The sequence below is a fragment of the Anas acuta genome, chromosome 1 (assembly GCF_963932015.1).
Source record: "Anas acuta chromosome 1, bAnaAcu1.1, whole genome shotgun sequence".
NCBI lineage: Eukaryota > Metazoa > Chordata > Aves > Anseriformes > Anatidae > Anas > Anas acuta.
The window spans coordinates 177544187-177568414 of NC_088979.1; the positions used below are offsets into that span (position 1 = coordinate 177544187).

General features: G+C 35.7%; 1 protein-coding gene across 16 annotated transcripts in view; it reads left to right on the forward strand.

Moving 5' to 3' along the window:
- The window catches only part of FOXP2 (forkhead box P2), a 436541-nt gene that overhangs the window by 279213 nt on the left and 133100 nt on the right, over nucleotides 1–24228 (forward strand). The window lies entirely within an intron of this gene.

The window sequence follows — 24228 nt, forward strand, 5'->3', positions numbered from 1 at the left end:
TACTCTATTGAGGAGATTTCCATGTCTAAATGCTGTCTTTCAAAATGGCTGACATTTCATTATTCTCGGTGGGGTTTAGGCCATAATTCAAATATTTTTTTTTTTCTTAGTTAGCAGACCATTTTGGGAGGACAGGAGCTCTCCTGTGAAGGCTCAGACCACAGGCTTTTCTTAATGATGGGAGCTGCTTCACTGGCATGTTATAGGGGCTGTTTTCAGAGGGACTATTTTCAGAGGACATATTGCCTGGTTTACATGCTCTCTGTAATGCAAGGAAAATTAACCATATGCATATTGTTGATATGAAGAATTTGAAAGAAGAAACTAATGATGAGGAGCATAGGAGGGAACCAAGATGCAGGTCTGCACATATACATGAGGGAGCACAGACTGAAAGGAGAGGAGGAGCTGAATGGGAAGGTTGAGAAGAAAATCATAGAGCCACAGAGATGGACACTTTGGAGTAGAAAGTGGTGTAGTAGAAAGAGGTGCCATAGTCAAGCACCAAAAGTCAGCAAAAACTTGTCTCCCATTGCAAAAAGACCTGAGAGACCAATATTCCGATATTTTTTTTTCTGCTTCAGATCAATTCTAATTATATGACTGCTCTATGATACTATGATTGCTGTATAGAATTTAATAGCTCAGTTGGAAGGGACCTACAAAGATGATGAAGTCCAACTGCCTGGATACTTCCTTCAGGGCTAGACATACATACACTTTTCTGCATACAGAAAAGTAGATGGCACTGTCCAACTTTACTACTGTATGGAACCTTGCTACTAAAACCTTCTTTTAATGTCTTATCCCGTTGTTTTCAGGTCTGTCTTTCATTGCTCTTAAAGAGAGGCCAAAAATCTTTATCTTTTGTCATAGCATTTATGTTAATAGATAAGCAAAATATTTTTAACCTTTTTTTTTTTAAATATATATATATATCCTTGAATCACAATAAATGCATGAGAAACTTTACACTGCAAAACTTAATTATACTTTCATTCAGTGGCCCCTTAACCTCCCTGAACGTTATCCAAAACTACTGTGAAATCTGTCTGTGCACTGTATTTATAGAATGTCTAGCACAACGTGTGGCCATTTCTGATGGGAGTTTTTGCTCTTCTATAATGATTTCCCTAATAATAAAAATCTGACAGCAAAGTCTGATATCCCCTAATTGTTTTTGTGTGATCTGATGAGCAAATACCTTTTCCTTTCTTGTTTCTTCCATTTTACAATAAACTTCAGTAAGCGTCTTACGGGCTTTTCCCATCCTTCCTGTCTTTGCAGGCTCTTTTGTATATACCTGAGGCCTAATAGAGAAATTTCAGATTGACAGAGAAGAGCTTTCTCTGCCAATATAAGGGAAGAGTAGCATGAAATATCTACTATTTCTTAAGGCATAGGCCAATAATCAAACAAGTGCTGTAAGGGCTAACTGTAACTTCCAACAGCTCCTGTGATGTGAATGAGATGTGAAAGATTCCTCAAGGCAGAAACCACTCTTCCTCTTTGGTTTTCTTTACCTATTCCAAGGATGACCACTAATTGCTGATTCTCCTAGTACCACTGGCTGGAAATTCGTGAATAATCATAATAAAGTCTACTTTGTTCATGACTTTTTTGTTCTTCTTCTCAGTCCCTCTCCTGCTTCCTAAGCTGGCCTCCAAAATCTCCTTAGATCCTCAGACAGTACCGTATTTCTCCAGGTTTGTTCAAAATGTATAGGGTATGTCGAGGGTACTCTGTCAGTCTTGGACTTGCTGTGTGCTGTGGCAGGCTGTCGTGTCTCTTCTTCAGTGCTGTTGGTGACTTCCAGTTGACAGACACACCCTTTGGTGTGCTGCAAGTGCACAGCCAGGGTTAAATGCCTGGAGCTAGCCAAGCCCTTCAGAAACATTCCTTAAAGTCAAAAATCAGTTTTAAAAGATGAAAACCACCCTGAGAGGCCAAGTGTTAAATCTAAGATGTCCAGTGAGTGCAGGAATATCTTCAGTTCCTCCTCAGAGAATGGTGACCTGACTTACTGAAGATACAAGCAGGTCCTTTAGCAGGTTTGAATTATTTCCATTTATCAACACAGCTATCCAGTATTGATACAAAAAGAGTGTGAAGGAACAGCTTTTAACTCGGTATTTAAAATTCATTTATGGATTTTGGTTCTCAAAATCCCATGAGAAATTTGTGGACACCAAATGGCTTTGCTTTGAAAGAACAACAATAACTGAAAAAAAAAATTAAAATACATTGGTAGGACCTGAGAAAAGCTAAATAAAATACAGAAACATCAGATAAAATTTAGAAGATCAAAGTAGAAAACTTTCTTTAGTTTTGAAGTTAAGTTTTCTCTCTTAAAATGTGTGGAGAGCAACATGCATTGTTTCCTAAATGGTAATGGCTAATTTTTTGAGCATTCTGAGTTACATCTATTTTTATTTTTACTACTTTATCTTATTGTATTAGCGGTTTGGACACCAGTGGTAATTTGTTATGAATTTTAAGCATTTTATACATACTAGACACTCTCCTTAAAATCAGGAGTGTTGTTCTCAAGAAAAACTCTGCAGAAAACATTATTTTCAAGACTCAGCCAACTGGCAGAACTGAGCATAGCCATATTCAAGGCTGTGAATATTAATCATTAATCTGGTAGTGAGTTATAGAAAAAAAAAAGAAAAAAAAAAAAAACAACAACAAACTAAGCTTCCTGTAAATTTGTCATTTTTCTGTCTTGGCTTTTGCTTCAATTGTGACAAGAAAGTAAAAACACTTTTGAAAGAAAACAAGGGGAAAAAAGAGTGTTTTGTATATTACTGTTCATTTCAGTTCAGACAGAGGCAGTTGTGGTTATTATCTGGAAACCTGACCAAAATGTCAAAATGTGTATTATTCCCCTTTCCACATAAAGTCTCTCGATACCTTAGATGACACTCTAAATAATGGGGTATACTTCAGTTTCTTCAGGTTTGTTGGGAAAAACAAAACAAAACAAAACAAAAACAAAAACATGAAAACAAAATAATTTATGAATGTTTTTTAGATTTTTTTTTAAATACAGAATAATATTTTCTTCATTTTCATGCTACTTTATTCTAACAGTTATTTAAGGTCTGATTAGAGCCAGACTCTAATCATTTTCCAAACTGTTTTTTGAACAAGTTTATGAGTCCAACTCCCTATTTCAGTTTTCAGTTTGATAATATCTTCATCTCCTAGAACTGTAAGACCTGTTGTGACACCCCAGATTATGGTTTTGTTTTTTTTTTTTACAATAAATACTTTTTTTTTTTTTTTTAAGTGATGGAATAACATCTAAAAATGAAGCCCTTACTTAATCCAAAAACTTATATGTTTGGCATATTCTTTGGAAAACTGATCCGGCTATGATTTTGTCTCCAAGCTAATGGAGGTTCAAGCTCAACCTCTTCTCCTACTTTATTTCAGGTAAAGAGGTCTTGCCTGTTACTGTTGCAGCTGTTCAGTTGGCACTTTACAAGTGATTCTGTATGAAAGTGGTTTGATAAAGACTTACAGTTCATATAGATCTTCATTGTTTTCTTATATGATCCAGTACCCACAAATACGATTTCTATATTGGCTTCTCATATTTGTCATACCTCTTTTCTGAGCTGAATAGAAATTAAGTTCTTTCAGTATTTAATCTAGATATGACTGTTGGTATGTCTCTTTTTTCCCCCATGTTGATAAAGATCAACAGTATGTGTTAGGGCATCTCCTGACTGCTGATACTCCTTGGACCACTGAGTGTTTCAGGATCTCATAGAAGAATAAATTGAAATGTGGGTTATTGTGCTGAGTGAGTAGATTATGAGAGCTGGTGCTCTCACCTGCCATCTGAGACAAATTCCATTTGTGGGAGTACTACCCTTACTACCCTTTCCAGTAGTAAGAGGTAAAGTAAAAACTGAGCACTGCAGTCACCATTTTGAATTTGAACAGAGTAAGAAAAGAAAATTTGAAAGAGTAAGGAAAATTTCCTTGCAGAAATGTTGGCTAGAGAGAGTAGTAGCCAAGCACCCCAACTCTGAGCAGAAATGGGGCATGCTGAGACCATGTCTCCCTCACAGATGACTGCTCTGGTCTATGTGTGCATGCTGCTAACTTTGTAATATACCAGGCAAAATATGATTGCAGGGCGCTGGAGATTTTCCAAGAGACTAGGTTTGCCACTAGTCTCTAGTATAATTTGCTATTTTTTTTTTTTCCACAGACGCCACAGTTCATTCTTTAGTTCAATTTCTCATTCATTTTAGAAAACAAAAATGTGAGACTAAAGCACGTATTACTACTTATTAGTCTTAAATTTCCCTCATAAACAATTTGTGGGATGTAGATGAGCTGCTGAAAGATAAGGATATTAAAAATGTGCGTGTGTTTTCATTGTTTCCTGTGGGCAAAACATTTTTTGCTTGATAAATATCATCACAGATTTTTCCACTAAAATTTCCATTTATAAGTTACTGGGTATGATATAGGAAATATGAAGAGACATGAGTGTCTCTATTATTGGGACTTCAGATTAAGCAATAATATTTTCTCTTCTGATCAACTATTGTAAAATTTAAGTTTAGAAATTTTAGAACAATGGGCATTATTTAGTGATCAATAAAAATTAATTGAGAGTGTGATCCTTGCAGCACAAAGTAAGCAGTCAGACATAAAAGTTGTGATTTTTATAAATAAAACGATGTGTTCTGACTATAAAACTGGAAGCCAGAAAGTTCTAGCTATTAAATTGCCTTGCACAGCAACTATTAAGTATAGCATACAATGTAAATAAGTAAGCTCTAATTTAGAATGCAATTAAGAGGCTAAAGAGATTTGTAGGTTACCCCACATTAGAATTGTCCCCCATATATATATATTTTTAATAGCAAGAGCACTAGTTACTTACTAGGTTTCTTGCATAGTTTCCTATTTATGCAGTGTTTTGAAGCCGAAATATTATACCACAGCTTTGTTTGTTATTCCACCTCCTGTCTCAGAACACTGAGCTGCGCATTATGCGTCAAAACATGTACTGTTCTCTTGGAGTTCCTAGCCAGGCAATGCAATGTAATTCATTATGCCCTGAAGATAAACAGTACCTCTTGACCTTTTCAAGAAAAGTTGCAATATTTTCTTATTCCAGAATGTAATATTGTACTGAGACGATATCAATGTGATAAGATAAATGTTTCCTTTTCTAATGTAAACCAGAGTGCACTACATTTATATAAAAGTCTTGGGGGATACCTAAAGCCTCCAGATAAAAAGGGGCAGCTTGGCTATTGTAGGTCTGCATTTTTGAATGCTCAGTCTCAAAGCACAGGGGACAAACTGCAACCAGTCTTGAAGAGGATGGCCAGGATTTTCAGAAGTGAACAGACTGTTGATTTTTATGTTGTCCAATTTAGGATTGTCCTAAAGAATTTTTGGACAAATTCAAAGTATAGGTTTTGTTACCATTTAAAAACAAACAAACAAAAACAAAACAACAAAAAGCACAACCCCACAAAACACTTTTAACCTCAGTAATGTCCTGTGTCCGAAGTGTTAATGCAGAATCCTAGTCTCTTCTCTCCTGGCAAATCGCCCTCCCAATGGCCTCATTTATCTTAATATGTTAACTGTTTTTGTATGCAGGTCATTACAGCATACTGGTCATACATGGCATGTAAAATACTCTGCTACTCATGTATATTTTATTCACAGCAAAGAGTGTGTTTCCAGCTACTGTTACATGCAAGATAACACATTATATTTTAAAATCAGCTCATTATTAAAAAGCATTTACTTCTGCCATTCTTGCCTTTGAAACTTTGTAATCCAAACAGTTACTACTGTAAGCAAAATAATACTGTTACCCTATAAAGCTGTAACATCATTTAACCCTTTCAGGTTGAAGTAGGACAGTATTAAACACACCAATTGCAGCATATAAATTTGATTCAATGGGAATTAAAATGCAAGAGAAAATAGAAAAAGAGTAAAGAACAGAAGTAAGAAGTAGTGAAATGTCTTGAAATCAGTCCTATTTGACATATACATTTTATTAATGCTATTTAGGCCTGAACTTCTTGTTTGCTAATTTGCTTTTATTTAAGCTTAAGCAAAAATTAAGGATTAAGGTCTGTATTAGGAGGCTAACTGAAAAGAGCAAGTTTTGAGGGAAGATTTGAAGTTATTGAGTGAAATAATAGCATGGAACTGCCATGTAGGTCAACATGAGAAAAATCTTAGAGTCACCCAGGGTAGAAGACCATAAGCAGAAAAGGAAAGCTGACACATTATAAGGAGGGGAAAAAAATAAAAATGAGATTCTTCAGGGGTCAAGCTGCATAGGACTTTGAGAATAAGGAATTTGATTTTCATTTGAAAACAAATCATGTGTCCACCTGTGGAACCAAGAAGAATGTATGAATTAGACATTCTTTATACTTTAAAATAAATAATTGTAAGGCTAATTATTAGAGGGGAAACAAAAAATAAAACAAAACAAAGGAAAACAAAAGCCTTTGAGATTTTGTTTGTAGGTGTGTAATCGTGCATCTTATTTAGATAGAGTTTTCTCTTTGAGCATGAATTGTTCTGTACCTACATGTGACAGTTGTATGTAGCTGCAGTAAAGGTAGTTCAGTTTTCTTCAGGTTTAATGGAAATTTGTCAGAGATGAACCTCAGAACCTCTGACATTCATCTGGATACTCCATAATGGAATGGAGTATGTATTTCATGTGCATATTATAAATGTATGTGTTTTTTAAGCTTATATAATTTGTATCTCATAGTACAGGAAAGGAGCATACTAGGGCAAAAACAGCATAAATAATTTGGCGAAGTGTTTACCAGGCAGTCTGTAGCTTCTCTCCTCACTCGTGGTTGGGGATAGTTACATGATCTATATCAAATTTGTTCTACAGCTGTTAGTACCTGCAAGCATATAAACAGTTGGGTAAGATTTCTACGAGACAGATGCCCACCTCACTAAGAGGACTGCGCTAATTGGCATAATCAGCACAAGAAATTAAGACTGAATGAGCATGGAAATAGAATTACTTTTCTGCCCCTTGAAAGGAAGCACTGAAGGGCTACATTCATTTAGTTGCTTCTACAACTCTCTATGCAGAACTTCCCCACGACATAGAGAGAAAGGCTATTTTAATGTCCCAAAGCATCCCTCTGGCATTTCCGATTAACAATAAGCACACACACGCAAAAAAAAAAAAAGGGGGGACGGGCTGTAATCGTTGTCCAAAAGCATTTGTATCTCACCTGAGGATCCTACAAAAGCATTGAAACATGTCCCATTCTGAGTCACTCTCTGCAAATTCTTGAGATGCTGCAGAGTGGAGATTGTCTGTGCCTCGAATTTCACCTTCACCTTGTGTTTCTTCCTTACTAGTCTTAAGTGATTTAAATCTGCTTGAAATTTGTATATTGTTGGATCTTAGTTGAAATGAGCTACAATGTGAATAGACATGAGAGACTGACAGTTGAACACACAGTAATCAGCAAAGGCAGGATTTAATTGCAGCTAATTTGTACTGGTTGAACACCTCTCTGTATAAAAAATATTTTATACTCAATTATATTTATAATGTTTTGGACAATCAACATATGGTAAAACTTAACAGTATAACAATTTAATCAAGCACAGATTTGACCTATCCCTTCTTTTTTTTTTTTTTTTTTCTTGTCAGAAGCTTTTATTCCTTCCTACTGGGAAAGAAGTTTAAGAAATGCAAGGCTGGATACAGGACCACATCTCTTTCTATCTTTAGTCTTACCAATTAGTTCATTTTGAGGATACACTAAAGGCTATCACGTGAAATGTTGAATTCCCTCTGTTCCCAAAATACTACTTTTTAGCTGAGAAATTCAGGAAACTTGCTAAAGCTGTATTACAGTGAGTACATATGGCTTGTGACAGGTTTGATACAACACAATAATTTATGACTGTGTGAATGTACGTTGTTGAATCCCCTTCTTTGTTCTCAAGTATAAATGTTCTTCTTATCATTGATTTTTAGCTTTTATAAAACTATGTTGTTGGACCTTTAGGTGTAATTACTTTGCCTGCTTGTAACACCTAGAAAAATACCCAGAATTCTGCTATGCCAGATATGGGGATAATATAATTGCAAAACTTAAAACAAAACATATTCTAGAATAGACATCATTTTTCAGTGAAGAGTTGTGGCAGAGGCTTTTGATTATACCAAATACAAAAAACATCCTTATCTGAAAAAAAACTTTTATTCTGGAATGCAGAAGCTGTGGCTAGTACTTCTTGCACTTGGAAAAAAATCAGAAATTTCTTCTTCCAACATTTATACTTATTGATAGAGGTGAAAATTCCTGCAGCCATTGCTGTTAGGATTTCTTCAGAACTTTATTTTTTTAGCAAAATGTCTACTCCAGAGTTTTATTAATTCACAATGTAAATACATTAAAATGGTGGTGATGGTGTGATTTGTCTTGCAAGGTGATGTAAAAGCTTGAGTGCATTCCATGTGCCCGGTACAAATTTCAAGGAATGGTGCTTATTTGGTCATTGAAAGTACTCACTTTGTAGTTATGGCATCTGCCAATGCTGCTTGTAATAAAGGGAGTATCTGTGCTACTATAATTGAGTCAGACAAGTCAAAGAAACACTTGCCTTGAAGATAAAGGAAGTCAGCTTAAGTAAAATTAATTTATTTTCCTGACTAGCATAATCATCTTCAGTCACTAGAATATATTGTCTCAATGATACTGTGCTGGCCTGGTTGTTATATTTGTGATTACTAATAAGAGTCTTTTTCAATGCCTTCTAGTCAGGAAGAAATTTAATCTCTCTTGCAGCATTACTTGCATTATTTTTATTTTGCTCCTATTCAATTGTGATTGTCAGTGTCTTTAATTTGCAGTGTTAGTCCATGTAGTTTTTCTGTCATTCACCTTTTCTCTTTTTTACAATGAACAAATGATACAGCTACTTAAAAAGACACAAGGCCTCTAGTCAGAATCTTCTCAAAATTTGATGCAGAAAAATATAAAGAAAACTATCAGAGGCTGTAAAATTATTTTAAAAGAAATTTCTAGGCCTTTCATATTGACAGTGTTCTTAAAAATAAAAAATAAAAAACGGAGAGCTTGAAGCTGAGCCTTTTTATTCAGTTCCCTGGTCTCTGTGCAAATCATATAGGTGCACCCCAGAGCCTTTGCAGCATTCCCTGCTGCCTGTTTACTAGAGCTCAAGCCAACTTTTCTGGACAGCCTGCTTGGTCTTTTATCCATAATAAGGAGAATTCAGTGCCAGTGCTGAGAGCAGGGCTCCTCTTTAAGCTGGTGACTAACTCGAGCTCTGAAAATTACTTTCTCTGCAGACTTTGTCAAATTGCATAACTCAGAATTCTGAGCCTTAAGTGCCTAAACATAAAGATGAAAAATACCATCAACCTGATTAGAATTTACAGAAATGGTAATATGGTACTATTTTTGTGGAATTGATTGACACAGACTCTAGAAACAGATGCTTCGCAGTCAAACCTGTTTTTTTCTTCTTTTTTTTTTATCCTTTAAGAAAATCTTGAAAAGTATTGTATATATATATATATATATATATTGTTCATGTAGCACAGAAGTTTGTATACTCTGGTTTTGGTTAGTGGGCAGGAATCACAACAGTCACAATATTTGTATGTGCAAGCAGGAAGGAATGGACAGGTACAGAGTTGGGGATAGAAAGTATTTTTTAAAACTGGCCTGCTTTGATCTTGCTTTCTATCTTAAACTTCTGGTGAGCTTTCCCTTTCTTCTACATTTTATTCTATGTTTTCATGTAAATGTTTCAAAGATAGTTCTGCTTTTCTGGCTCCTCTTCAAAAACTGGCTTCTTGTAAAACAGTGGCTGGTATCAAAAGTTTGATGTCAGAAGTAAAATTCACCCAGATTGTGTAAGATGTCCATATAAAAATGGTACTTAAAACTATTCAGACACACTCTGGGATGTTGTTGGAGGTTCCTGCTGCTACACTTCAGAATGAAAGGAATCTTCTCCTCTCTTTCCCTTCCAAGTAGTGTTTATTACTGTAGTTTCTGAAAAGGATTTGTTTTTCTAGACTGTTGAGCTATGAAATCGGGCTCCTTTGAAACTTGTCCAAGTCATCTCAGAATCATATCTTGGCTACTTTAGCTGACAGTCTCTCAACCAACACATGGTTCAGCTGTTTTCAGCACGTAGGCATGACTTGTGTCAGTAAGCATACTGCTCCTGGATGCTGAACTGGGTGACTGACATGGGATGGGACACACCTGAGTTAATAAGCATTTTAGCCTCCAAAATACAGTGATACAGTGATCTCTAGTGGGACCGGTGCTTGGAAATATGTGACTGCAGAACTGCATGGGGGTTGCTTGGGAGAGTGCAAGTCAGGAAAAGTCAAAAAGCTAGCCAAGAGCTGTGCACACAGCTTACCAGCACAGAAAATCACATTCTCAGGTACTCTTCAATTTATCAGTGTAGATAAAGTCCTAGAGAGTCGATACGAGTCATATTGTCATGATACCATTTTCAGTAGTTCACTAGCTATGTTTTTTTGTAACTATAAATGTTAGAGTGCTTGTAGCATTGATGTCTTAATGATATTAATGAAACCTGGGATTGCTTGAGAAGAGGGTGAGAACCTCTGACATTCATCTAAAATTGAAGATTGCTTCAGCTGTTGGCCATAGTGCTGCGTTCAGGTAGCTATGCAGGCGTTATGCCATAAACTGTGCTCCAGAAAGTATTTGAAACCAATCCCAAAGTCCTGACATTAAATGGTGTTTCTCCCATTTATATTCTTCAGTCCATTGTGGTGTTGCACAAACAGAGCCCTGGGAGTTGCAGCAGACTAATAGATATTATCCAGATTGCTCTCTCACAAAAAGCAAGGTCTTTGGACTAAAAAGGCTGTAATAATATGCCTGTATTACTTTATTTTTCAAATATCAGAGCATGAAGTATGTACATTTTGTCCTGTAAAATAAAAATTCCATCTCTAATAGGTAGGATGTATATATTTTAAATGACAGCTGAAGTAATACTTATTGTCCTAGTGTATTTATTGTAATACTAAGATACTGTCAAAATACTTAGTCAGGATCCATATTTTGTGTGGCATTTCAAAGTCCTCGTACAAAAAACTGATGATCTAGGAAGAAATCATAGGTGAATGTTCACAGATAAAATGCACTGACTCCTAGTGAATTAAAACAAAGGGAATATTAGAAACAGTAAACTACTAGTAGAGCACACACCTGAAGTCAAATAAATACATAAACAAACAAACAAATAAATAAATAAATAAATAAATAAATAAAGCTTTATTTCTGTTTGTTCTTTATGTGGAATCTCATGTCTACCTACTGGTGTTTGTAAAATGAGCACTGCCTGTTGATGTGAAATGATGATGAGCTTAGAGCTAAAACTTAGTTTATTATTCTTTAGTATTCTTGTATTAAGTGGCACTATAAGTAGTTTGATATAGTGAAATATTGCCAGTATCATACCTAGATACCTACTCAAAGGACATAAAAAAACCCTGCGTCATATGCATTAATAAATTTTAAAGCTCTTTATTAGTCCTTGAAAGCCTTGCTTCCCTTTTCAGTCTCTGAACCTATAGTTATATAGGAACAATTGAGGACCAGACACAAGGCACCATTGTCAACAAAATGTTTCATAGCCAGATACTTGTAATGGTACTTTCAAATATATCAACCCATTTTTCATAAAATACTGACATGAAATCAGAAGACAAAATGTAGTACCTGTTGCAAAAGATGTCAGTCTATGTGGAAGTTTAATTATCGGTACATTGGAGAAGGTGAAATATTACAAGAAGTTTGAAAATTCTGTTGGTCATTGGTTATAAAAAGGTCTTTCATGTTATAAAACAAACCATGAGTATTACTTGACTGAAAAAAAATGGTTAAGGTTTGGGAGTACAAGGATAGGATCCAGACTATTTAGATAATTTTTGTTTCAAGTTTTTCAGGAAAGAAAATGTAACATTTCTAATGAAGAAATGTCTGAAAAAGTTTGCAGAAGTGCAGTGTCTCTTTAATCCATACAATGATTTCTCACACCTTTATAGTACCCCTATGGTTTTACTGAATCCAAAACATCAGCATGATTATTATTTGGGCTATTTTCAGTATTAACTGTAAAAACACTGCAAACAAACAAACGAACAAACAAGAAAACTGCATGAGAAATTTGCTGCATGTATAGATATGGGCTTTGAATTAAGATTAGATACGGGCTTAGACGAAGAAGGAGATGAGGCTTTTTATTGCTTTCTTCCTGCAATGATCAGTGCTCATGCTGTGAGGGCAGGTGAAGAGCTGGCTCCTCCCGTGCTGGACTCTGCTCTCCTGTGCAGGTGACACAGTTGTGGAGTGCAGGTTACCTGGGCAGAGCAAGGTAAAATAATTTCCAAAATGTATTATATAGGACTGCAAGGGGGGCGCATACTTACTTATTTCTGATGAATAAGTACGTGTGCTATGAGGGAAGTAAACCCCTCATCCATCTTTGTTTCTTAGATGTCTTGGAGGCAGTGAGGCCAAAGGTGTTTGAAGGAAGGAAGGGCAATGGTGATGGTTTGATTCCACATGTGAAGGAATCTCTGGAAGAAATTCAGAATGTTTTAGACAAGTCAGTAAGAGGCAAGTAGAGGAATTGTTACAGATTGATGAGGTTTAAAATGTTAAAAGAAGAAGCAAGCAGATAGAAGAAGAAGAAGATACTATAAAAAGGAATATCTGGCAAATACTTCAAGGATATTAAATCTGAACTAGGTGCAATGTGTATTGAGGCATGTCTTTAAAAGAGAAGGCTAGTAACTGATTTCACTGTAAGAAGTTGATGACAAGATATGACAGAGGACTGGTAAAATAAAGTCTGAAATTCAGGTTTTCATTCTGTATAAAGTAAGAGTAATTAGAAGGAAGGATAAATGTTTCTGTCTTAACTTCATTTCCAGTATATTTTGATCATGTGCCTAGGTTGATGATTTTAATTTTTTTTACTTATTTATTTTTAATGTGCATGCACAGATAGTGATTATGCAATATATGGTACATGATTCAGATGAAGTTTTTACAATCTGATGGCATAAGAAACTTTATCTTATGTGAAGTATTACATATGTTTGGCACCAAGGCAGCTGGGTGTGTCTGCTTTTTACAAATGCATCTAAAGACGATAATGCCCCTGAGCATATTTATTATTATAATTCCTTGATTAGCTTGCCATTTATGAAGATTACTGTGGGTGCTAAGACACAATAATAAGGATAATTTTTCCCTGGACAAGCTTGATGAACATCTACTTTTAATTCAAATGCCTAACCTGTTGTGATGCTCATGTATACTCCTTGGGAATTCCTCATACAACTGCAATCATTTCTCCAGCACCTAAATGCCCTGGGAATTGCAAAATGTCTTTCTGTTCCTTTTCTGCAAAACATTTTTACTAGCTTCAGGTCTTTTCTTTTTTATCCCTTCAAGTTTCTAATCATAAAGAATATACTCCCTACCAGATCTCCTCACAAGGGCTGAAACTAGGATGAGGAGCCTGAGGACATTTGCCTGTCTGTCTTCACTTGCATTTTAGCTTAAAATTAAAGCTCTTTGTCATTTCACTCTATTATAATTTTCATTCTTAAAAGTCCCCAAAGTGGGGAATACTTTCTCAGCTCTGTCTATACAGTCTTTAAAGACTGCCCTTTCAGAGCAAACTCTTTAGTCAGGTGTAGTGAGAACCCAAGGAATAGGGTTCGTTCTGCTGCACTGCCTTCTTTGGAGATAGAGAGCCCTGCATGCTGGATCATGCCTGCTAGGTCCCCCTGAAATCACATGAACCAGAAAACTTACAAGGTAGATAAGCAATCCAAGAAGAAGGCAACTGGAATAATTCAGGCAGTGCAGATAGCGATCACAAGTGCTCTTTCAGCTAACCACTGCTGCTTTTGCTACTTTTGTTGGTGGTGTTTTTCTTTTTTTTTCTTTTCTTTTCTTTTCTTTTCTTTTCTTTTCTTTTCTTTTCTTTTCTTTTCTTTTCTTTTCTTTTCTTTTCTTTTCTTTTCTTTTCTTTTCTTTTCTTTTCTTTTCTTTTCTTTTCTTTTCTTTTCTTTTCTTTTCTTTTCTTTTCTTTTCTTTTCTTTCCTTTCCTTTCCTTTCCTTTCCTTTCCTTTCCTTTCCTTTCCTTTCCTTTCCTTTCCTTTCCTTTCCTTTCCTTTCCTTTCCTTTCCTTTCCTTTCCTTTCCTTTTCCTTTCCTTTCCTTTCCTTTCCTTTCCTTTCCTTTCCTTTCCTTTCCTTTCCTTTCCTTTCCTTTCCTTTCCTTTCCTTTCCTTTCCTTTCCTTTCCTTTCCTTTCCTTTCCTTTCCTTTCCTTTCCTTTCCTTTCCTTTCCTTTCCTTTCCTTTCCTTTCCTTTTCTTCTTTTTCCTTTCCCTTTCCCCTTCCCTTCCCTTCCCTTCCCTTCCCTTCCCTTCCCTTCCCTTCCCTTCCCTTCCCTTCCCTTCCCTTCCCTTCCCTTCCCTTCCCTTCCCTTCCCTTCCCTTCCCTTCCCTTCCCTTCCCTTCCCTTCCCTTCCCTTCCCTTCCCTTCCCTTCCCTTCCCTTCCCTTCCCTTCCCTTCCCTTCCTTTCCCTTCCCTTCCCACAGACGATAAGCATTTCCTTCAAAAAAAAAAAAAAGGTATTTAGTTGTTGGATATGTATGTGAATACATTTAGTACTTTGCACAAACAAACAGATATATACATTGATTTGTGATCATGGCACAAATATTCTTCTAGAGCCTTACAGTCCACACTTAGAAAAAGATTTTAATGCTGAGGAATTATTCCAAGGGGGTTAGATTAAATCTTATGCCTCTTGTTACCAAGTCACTCATAAATATTACTGAATGCTACCATTCATAAGTCTAGTGTGTAGGTAATGGGCAGTTTATTTGCATAGCATATTCTTGGTCTCATATCAGTGTTTTTATTGTGGTTTTTGGTTAGTTGGTTGGTTTTTGGTTAAATCCAAATAGGATTATGCTTCTCCCTCCAAAAGAAGGATTAGCAAAACCCCTGAAAAATTATGAATAAAATTGCTATTATTGTATCTCCTTTTTTACATTCATATTTACTGCTTCTTCCCCTAATTATTCTTGCACTATGTATGTACCTGGAACTCTTCATGTCAACCAAAATTCTAAAAAATTCAGAAAAATATCCATAAGAAATAAAGAAAGGTCTCAGTAGGATTTAAGTTGATTTAGCTTTAGCGGTAAAGACTGCATTTTTAAAGTGGCTTAGACTATGTAGTGATCTTTGATCAAATTATTTCATAAAACAGGATTGAAATCAGGTTATTAAAGATCCTTTGTATGTTTTGTTATTGTAGCTTTAGGTTTAACCTCACAATGATTACTGATTCGGGTACTTTCTTTGCATGGAACCATACAACTTCCCTTGATCAAACAGTGATCAAATTCCAGTTCTTTCCTTGTTTTTCCTTCCTCTTCATGGCTCTCCATTTCAGCCAGGCATCTATTGATTTCAGGAAGAATTGTAATATTGGGAAAATCCTGTTTTCTACTACTGTCATGGCGATACTTGATGGTGAGAAGACAAGATTCCTGTCCAGAGGGATCCAATTGCCATTAGGGAAGTGTTTACTTCTAACCCATCTCCCATTCTATATAAACTACTCTGTTCAGTTCAAAATTTCAAGCTTAGTCTCATAAACACAGACATGGCCACTTATGATCGGAAAATTCCAAAGTGTGTGTAGGCGCAGCTCGTGCTGATGCTCTGCTGTTAACTTATCATAGAAACAAACCATGCTGAAGCTTCGTAATACTCAGTTTATGAGAACATGGTGTTATTTGAAATGTAGCAAGGTGTTAGACATCACAGTAATCTGAACTTGGCGTGCTTTCATGGGAGTCAAATGAACCACACAATCAAATAAAACAGGGATGGAAGATGCTTGTAAAGATCTCTGTCCCAGAGCAGAATCACTACTCTCCTGAAGATGTTTCTTAAACAGGTCCAACAACAAAGATTTTGCAGTCTATGCAGAATTTATTGTACTTCAGTATCCTCAGAATTAGAAAATTTCTTCTTAAATTTAATTAAATCTTCCTGAATTCAATTTAAGGTCACTGTTACTTTTCCTACCCATATTGCACAATTAATTCTTTTTGCACAGAAACTTGTTGAGGACTGGTTCTGCTTTTTTTTTTTTTTTTTTCTCTCTCTTTTTTTTTCTTTCTCTTTTTATCATAAGGTTTTGCTATTCTATGGATTGGACTTTGTCACCACAAGTTCATTCTTAATGCTCTTCTCAGGTCTCTGGTCAGATGATGGTCCACCTTGATGAAGCACTATGCCCCAAACCGGTTACAATTCTCCAGGTGGCTCTTTAGAAAGTTGAATAAAATGAAAAAAATTACAATGCCTGTTTTATGTATGACACTTCCATGTATGTGTCCCACTATAATGTTGCAATATGACAATACTGACTTTAATATGTTTTCATCATAGACATATATTTACATCTGAGATTTCTTTAAATTATATGCTTGTAAAAACTTAACTTCAACAGTTAAATCTATTAAAATAATTTAAAAGAAGCTTTATATTTATGTGAAAATGTGAGTCAACTTTGTTTTTCTCCACTAATTGTCATTGGATTTTCAATAATGGCTGTTGTGCCTTCCTCCCATACAACACAAACCTGATATGACAATCCCAACAATATTTCCTTTTGTAGTTGTGACCTCACTCATGTCTCTGGCTATGGATTTGTAAGCGCAATGTAAAATCAAATCAGGTATTGTTCAAATAATTGAATCCCTTTAAATCAGTGACTCTTAAACAGTTATGTAATTCTTCATGTTTTGATTGGCTGAAAGATTTTGATTCATATAATTACTGTAATTTTAATTATTTTGGTACTGTGTAGATCCATATTGTTTGATGGATAGCTGTGGTTTATAGCTCATAGGGCATGAGAATGAGGAGTCAGGGCTTGCAATGCTTAGTGTTGAAACTCCACTACAAGATAGTGTGGAATGTTTATTTAATTGAAAATAAGTTGTAAAAATAGAGGTATTTACTTCTGCCTTCTAAAAGACTAAGTATATTCTAGTATAAATACTGTTTTGGCATTTTGTTCTTCACGCTTTATTCTACCTCTCTGTATTACTTAAAACTAATCAGTCCTCACATCTGTCCTTTCAAATTTCACATTCTGGTCTAGGAATCTTGCTCTAGGCCAGAACAAAATGTTTGAGTACTTGTTTCCCTTTGTTTTATATCTGCCTCAGCTTTTGCTTTAGTTTATATCTTGATTATGATTTTTGAGCTTAAGGATCTTCATGATGATTGCATTGTCTTTAATTTCCAGATTTCTCTTTCAGATTTCTATCAGTTAAAAGTGCTGCCTTCTAAAAGCCTAATGTTACAATGCTTCCCTTGGTATTATGTTTCTTTCTCCTCCCATATTTGCTCTGCATTTTGATTTTAGTACAAATGAGACCACTCTTACGTAACTTGCGTAAGTTCCTTTCCTATTTATAAGTTATCCAACTGTCTTCGTTCTTCTGCCTAAGTCAGCACCACTTCATTTCAAACTGCTTTATTTAAAAGTGGTCTTCACAGCCAGTAAGTTAACATCTCCAACTGACAGATCTAAAAGAAGGTCTTTTTCTCACCAACTCTTTACAAGTCAAGGATTCATATACCTTTGTAAAATGTATGTTGTAAAATGAGTACTTCCATACAATACTGGGTGAATTTTGCATAGTACATATACAATATCAGGTATGAAAGAATTATCATTCTAAAGATTTTTTTTTTCTTTCCTGAATTCACACATGGAATAGCAATCACTCTTCTTTGACCATCACACTTAAACGGCCTTTACATATGTGCAAGCTGATTTTCATGCAAAATAGTTCATACAAGTTTTCATGTGAAAAACTGCTACATGCAGCCATTGCTGCATGCGTTCATGTAGAGCTCAGAGATTGACTCTTCCATTTTTGTGTTTCATGTCTCACCTTTCTAAAAGTCAGGCCAAATGGAAGAAAATAGTAGTGACAGGAAATCTGTGAACTTGTGGTGTTGGTGTTTGATGAGTACACTGGTTTTGCTTTTCATATAGTTAAATATAGTGGGAATAAGGTAGAGCTAGACTGCCTGCTGCTGTCTTTACCAAAGGAAAGATAAATTCAGGCATGTGGGATGAAAGAAAGAAAGAAAGAAAATTGTCAGGGTAGAGCACAACTGTAGTGCTGTGGGCCCGCATCTCTCCTAACCCTTGACATTTGCATTCTTCAGGTGGTGTGAGCTTTGGAGATGGCATTTGGGTTTGATGTCATGGAACATGTTATCCATGGTGTGCCATGTAACCCTAATGACCAATGTAGATTGATGTCTATGGGGAAAAGCTCTCCTAACGACAGCAGGAGTAGAAATAAGCTCCTGTTACGGGTGTTTTTTCCTAGCTTTCAGTCAGCCAAATGATGGGCAGAAAAAATGAAAGAGTTGTTTTTGAAACAGTATTTAGTATCCATTAAATCGGTTTATATAAAGGGGAGCTAAATTTGGCTTTATAAAATGAAATATGTTAGCTACTAAGTTATTAGTGCCCTGTATTTATTTAGCATCCTTTACATGCAGAAAAAGTAAGACACTAAACAACAACAACAACAAACAATAATAATAAAAAAATGCCAAAACAATTAGAGTGAAAAAAATCTGGTAATTAACTATTATTTTTCACAAAACTAGTCTAATTACGAATCAGTCATGGTAAAATGAAAGGTCAATAACTACAGATGCATAATTTCTCTCTGATAGATTGCTGTTTGAAAATAGGTTTATGACAATTATGTGATTAATTTCCTTTTATTAAACAGCATTATGAGACTTCATGTTGCATTCATCAGTTTATTACTGTTACTTTTTCTCTTCAGTTGCAAATTAATCCTGGATAACATCAGGGCAGAACAGGAGCTCAGGTAGATTGGAGATATCTTCTTCAATTGTTGTTTGTATTGCAGGGAAGACCACAGATCTGAATCAAAATCAGAGCCTCAGAATGCTGAAACTGACAGTAACATCCTTAGCAAAAAAAATAAAATAAAAAAATAAAAAAATAAAATACAATAGTAAAATAAATAAAATATTTTACTCCAAGGAAATGAGGGCCAGATCCAGTAAATTTTTGTTAAAACATTCCTAAGATGAGGTACCTGGGGAATATAAATTAGAAAACTACATAAGTTAGAAAGTAGTGATCCAGGACAGCTCTCCTCACTTGCCACCTAACCCTTGACGTGCTCTGCCATTTTATCTTGAAGTTCTCCAGGCACAAAGAGCGGCCCTGGACAAACAGCATTTTGCCAGCTGAGTAGCTTGGGATCTCTCTCATGCCTGAGTTTTTCGGGATCTTTTCCACAAATTTCTGTAGCATCAATACAATAGATGTTTTCAGCCATGTTCAGTGTTCACTTAATCATGCCCCATAGGCATGGGCTCAGTCCAGCATTCAGTGGCCACCACCACCTTCTCGAAACACAATTGTAGAAGATCATTTGCTATATTCTGTCCTTCTGTCTTGTGGCCTGGTGGTAGGAATGAATGCCCTGGATGGTAATAGAGTGTCCAATCCATTTTCCTCTTCTTCTTGAAACTAATTCAGTTTCAAAAACGTTAGTCTCTTACAGGTTTGTGTTCTACTGCTAGGCATGGCTAGAACACTCTGCAGTTCAGCTGTTGAAATTGAGCCCATTTCACATCCTGGCTGTCTATGGCTTCTCACTGAGATGCAGAAGACTGACAAATCTTTTTTGTTGGATTATTTGCATGTTTTTATGTTGGGTTAATTGAGTGAAATCCTTCTGGATTCTTAGTAACCATCTAGATTTCTTAGATAACATATTCCTTGAGGTGGGTGCTGCCAGTCTTTAGCTATCTGGTACCTCGTTTGTACTTCTGTAAAGCAACAATGTAATAATTGTTCAGTCTACTAATCCTAGATGAAATCAGGCCAGTTAAGTGGCTTGGATTTTAGTTGTGTACAAGTTAAGGGTTTGACTTCATGATGGGCTGTCAAATGTGGCACATTTGTCCTCTGCTGGCAGGCATACAGGTTTTATCTTCCTCATGTGATTTAGAGAAAAAGATTTTATCTTCTTTATGTACTGAAGTGTTGTTCAGTAAGGTAAATAAGGATGTCTCAGGGTGCATGGGAGTTGGTTTTTCCTGTCAAGTGTCCTGTAGGGACTGCAGTTGGAAGTGGATCATCTTAAAGATTCTTTGAATACTGTTAAATGGAAGTGGATCATCTTAAAGATTCTTTGAATAGTGTTAAATGCCTTGCTACTCCACTTGGAAAGATTATAAGCTGCCATGCTGACTGACTGTGATAGCCATTAGAGAACTTTCTGGGAAAATACAGTCAGTGTTTAAAAGACAAAGGTTTAGCAGTAGCATTTGAAGGCTATTAGGGAGCCTTGAGCAGTGTTATCTTTCTGTCACAGTCTTTCACGGATCTCATTCAAATGTAGGTAATTCTTGGTTTCTTGGTTTGAGCCAGCTGGAGGATGGACACACAGCAGGACATGAGGGAGCAGAGGTTCTACTGAATTGATTTTTATAATAAATGTAGCTGTGTAATCATTCAGTTAACTTGTTATTCAACCAGTTCAGTCTTTGGCCTTAAATCCAGCTTAGCATGTTGATATGTTTCGGTTGCATAGTGCTACCAGCAAAGATGACTCTTGTTTGACATATGCAGCCATTTGGAAACTTATTTTATGTTCAGAAACTTATTTTGTGTTCAGCAGGAATGTTAGAGTATGCAACCATTGGAAAAAATAAAATAAGGATTTGGAGTTAGAAAAAGGACAGAATCTGGTTGTCTTCTGGCAAGTTTTTTGGTTCTGGTTATCTGCAAAGCATACACCTCTTGTCAGTATAAATAGGGAGTGCCTGTATAAACATTCTTGTTTCGCCTGTTCCACATAATAGTTTCTTGTATCATATTTCTTTTGACCTCGCTATCTGAAACCAATTACAGGAGATCCATTTGGGCTGCATCTATTTTCATAAGAAGCCCAGGCAGCAGTGTTTTTCTCAGAGATGAATATCAACATCAAATATGCTTCTGAGTGCTTTGTTATTTATGTTTCAGAGAGATTTTGTAGCCTTCAGCTCTCAAGAATGTGTCACGCTGTGCTGTTTATACATTGACGATATTAATGGGCGTAGATGTCATTTTTCATTTTAGCGTCTCAAATGCAACAGGCTGATAGGTTAAACATTCCTATTTTTAAAGGAAAGATATGAGTGACATCTGTTTCCTAAAAATACACATATATTTACTTTTTTAAAAAACAAAATAATCAGTTTACCTTCTTTTAGTGGCAACTTTCACTTTATTAAAATGATAAAACTTTTTACAATTACTCTAAGGCATGCTTAAATCAAATACAAAGGTTTGGAATACAAAATAAAAGCAAGTTGTGTCTCCTAGAATTATCTCCAACAAATTGCAAAATCTACTGCAATTTATCAACTTTACTAGGGTGAGTTATATGCAATTAATTTCATTTTTGTTCTGCTTACATTTTAGCAATGCCAAAGCTGCACAGTAAATACTAAGAAGTAGTGTTCCCAATAAATATTTTACTAGAAGACACAGGGAGTTCTGGAAACCATATGCCCAAATTTCCTGCTTATACAGTCGCTACTTAAAGCATTATAATGATTTTCATTTGCATTATTAAAATCATTTCTGATCCTCAGTTCTTTTTATTGTTTTTTTTTTTTTTTTTGTCTGCATTGACTTTTTTTGTGTATAGTTTTACTAATTTAGATAACTTAATTAAGGAAAAGTGCCTACTAAATTTGAAACAAATGTTATTGGAAACTGGATATGATTTTGACTGTCTTACAAAGCGTTCTTGCTGCTGTTAATTTGAGGTAGGACACAACATGATTTTGATCTGCTAGATTTATAAACATCTGTTCGTTTGTCTTCACTGAACTGTTTTTAGACCATGGGTTATTATCAAATTAGTTCATTAGATTTTTTTTTTAATTTTATTTATAAATGATATGTGGGATTGGTGCTTACTTGAGGTGTACATGTTAAACTATTAATTTCTAAAGACACTTTCAAGCTGTCAATTTGTTTTGCAAAGATTTAATAGCAAATGAATTGGTAGAACTGAATGTTTTATAGTCTTATAATCCTCACTTATGAATAATGTCAGTAATAATTCTTTGAAATTAACAATGTGTTTCTGGGAGGTTGTTTACTGAGCAGCAAAATCTAAAGCTAAGCAGCACACTGGGAGGAAAACGTACCATATGACAACTGCTATAAGAACAAAGGCTGACAGTGATTTCTCCTTATGAGTTTTAAATCATCTCTGATCTCTTGAAATTGTTTTCTGTTCTTCTTCTATCTCCTGTGTTTACAGTAATCTAAACTGCCACAATAAGATCACTGAAGTATTCAGGTAGTCATCATTTGTAAGACATTCTGTATTAAAAGATGAGCCTTTACTCCTTTAAAAATATCTCAACCAGCATATATAAATCAAAATAGTTTAAGTAGAAGAGCCTTTTATGCAAACATATCCTGTTGTGCTGCCTTGCTTTTTCATAAAGTGGGACTCTTTGTAGTTAGTGGTAGGAATTCATACTTTCTTACACTGGTTCCATGGGAGTATGCTAGCCACAATTTGAAATTATACTGGCTAGCTTAACTCTAAGCCACATCATACTATAATCCTCTAATTTTCAAGTACTGTAAATGTGCAGCTTTACCGGATGCTTGCTTGCTTCTTTTTTGTATTGGTGTGAGATGACTTTGGTGCTAAAGAAGACTAGGACACTGAAACAACTTAGAGAGTGCTCTTTATTTTCAAGCATGCATCAGCATTAAATCATGGCAATTTCTTTTCAGATAAGGTCCATGTAATGAATTTTCTGCTACTGTCATAAATAAAAAGTAGTTATTTTTATGGTTTTTCCCATCATCTAACTCCAGGTCTTTTCACTGGTTCTGTTAGCAATATTCTCCTGATCAGTGAGTGTAGCTTCCCTATACAGTCTCCTATTAATTCAGGAGTGCAATAGTTTTCTCTTTCATTCAAGTTTGCCTTTCAGAGAGTTCTAAAGATTGGGAAGGATTATAAATTTGCTGTAGATCTTCTGTTCTTGCATTTAATTCATGCTTTGTGTTTAAACCACTGCAAGATGTTGTGACCATATCCTGGTGCCCCTGAAATCAACAGATACTTATCGCTGGTCTCAGACAGAGCAGGATTGTCCTTTAGGATCTGCTCAAGAACTGTGAGTGCAGAAAAGATTACGCTGTTCACATAGGGAACCAGGCATCCAGTGATTCCTTGGTAACAAAATATTTCAAGTGCACTTTGAAATATGTTAACTTTTATTTATTTTTGGAAGGGAGAAGCTAGTTGTGTGCGTCTCGTTGCTTAGGTTCAGAGGAATGTATAGTCTTTGTAAAGCTGACCTGTAATTACTTGAGAATTTGATGAAACAATAAGAGGATTGTTGTGGGAATGTCTCCAAATGTTAAAAGTATGCTCTGCAAACTTTGTACCAGAGCCTTCTATGGGGAGACGAATCAATGTTGTTAGGAGATGGTGCTAGTGCATTCAGTTTGTTTACTTTGGTTTTCTGTGTCTGCCTGCCTTCTCAGAAAACTTGCTTGGAGCCAGACTGTAGCAGCCCTCTCTCTGTCTTTTCATAATTGATCAGGGGATGACTGCCTTCCCTGAGGGTTAAGACGTGGCAACTTTTTCTGTTTGCTCAGCATCTCAATGCAGTAGTTCAAACATTGTTCACACCAGCTGGCAGTGTAATGCCATATGCACATCTTGTCAAAGCAACTGTTGTCATGGATACTAGAAACTATCTTAAAAACCAGCTCATTTGAGTCTAATCAAAATTGCACCTTTCTTTATCAGTTGGGAATCTTTATTATTTTAGGGAGTGTTGATCAAATTGCATTTATTGCAGTGCATTATGTACAGTGTGTTTTAATAACATAGATAAATAGGGTGATGCATTTTAAAGCTGTAACTTCTATTTACTGAACTGATTTTTAAGGGGAAAATACAGCTTTCCAGATAGTTTCAGTGCAAATGTTTGGAATC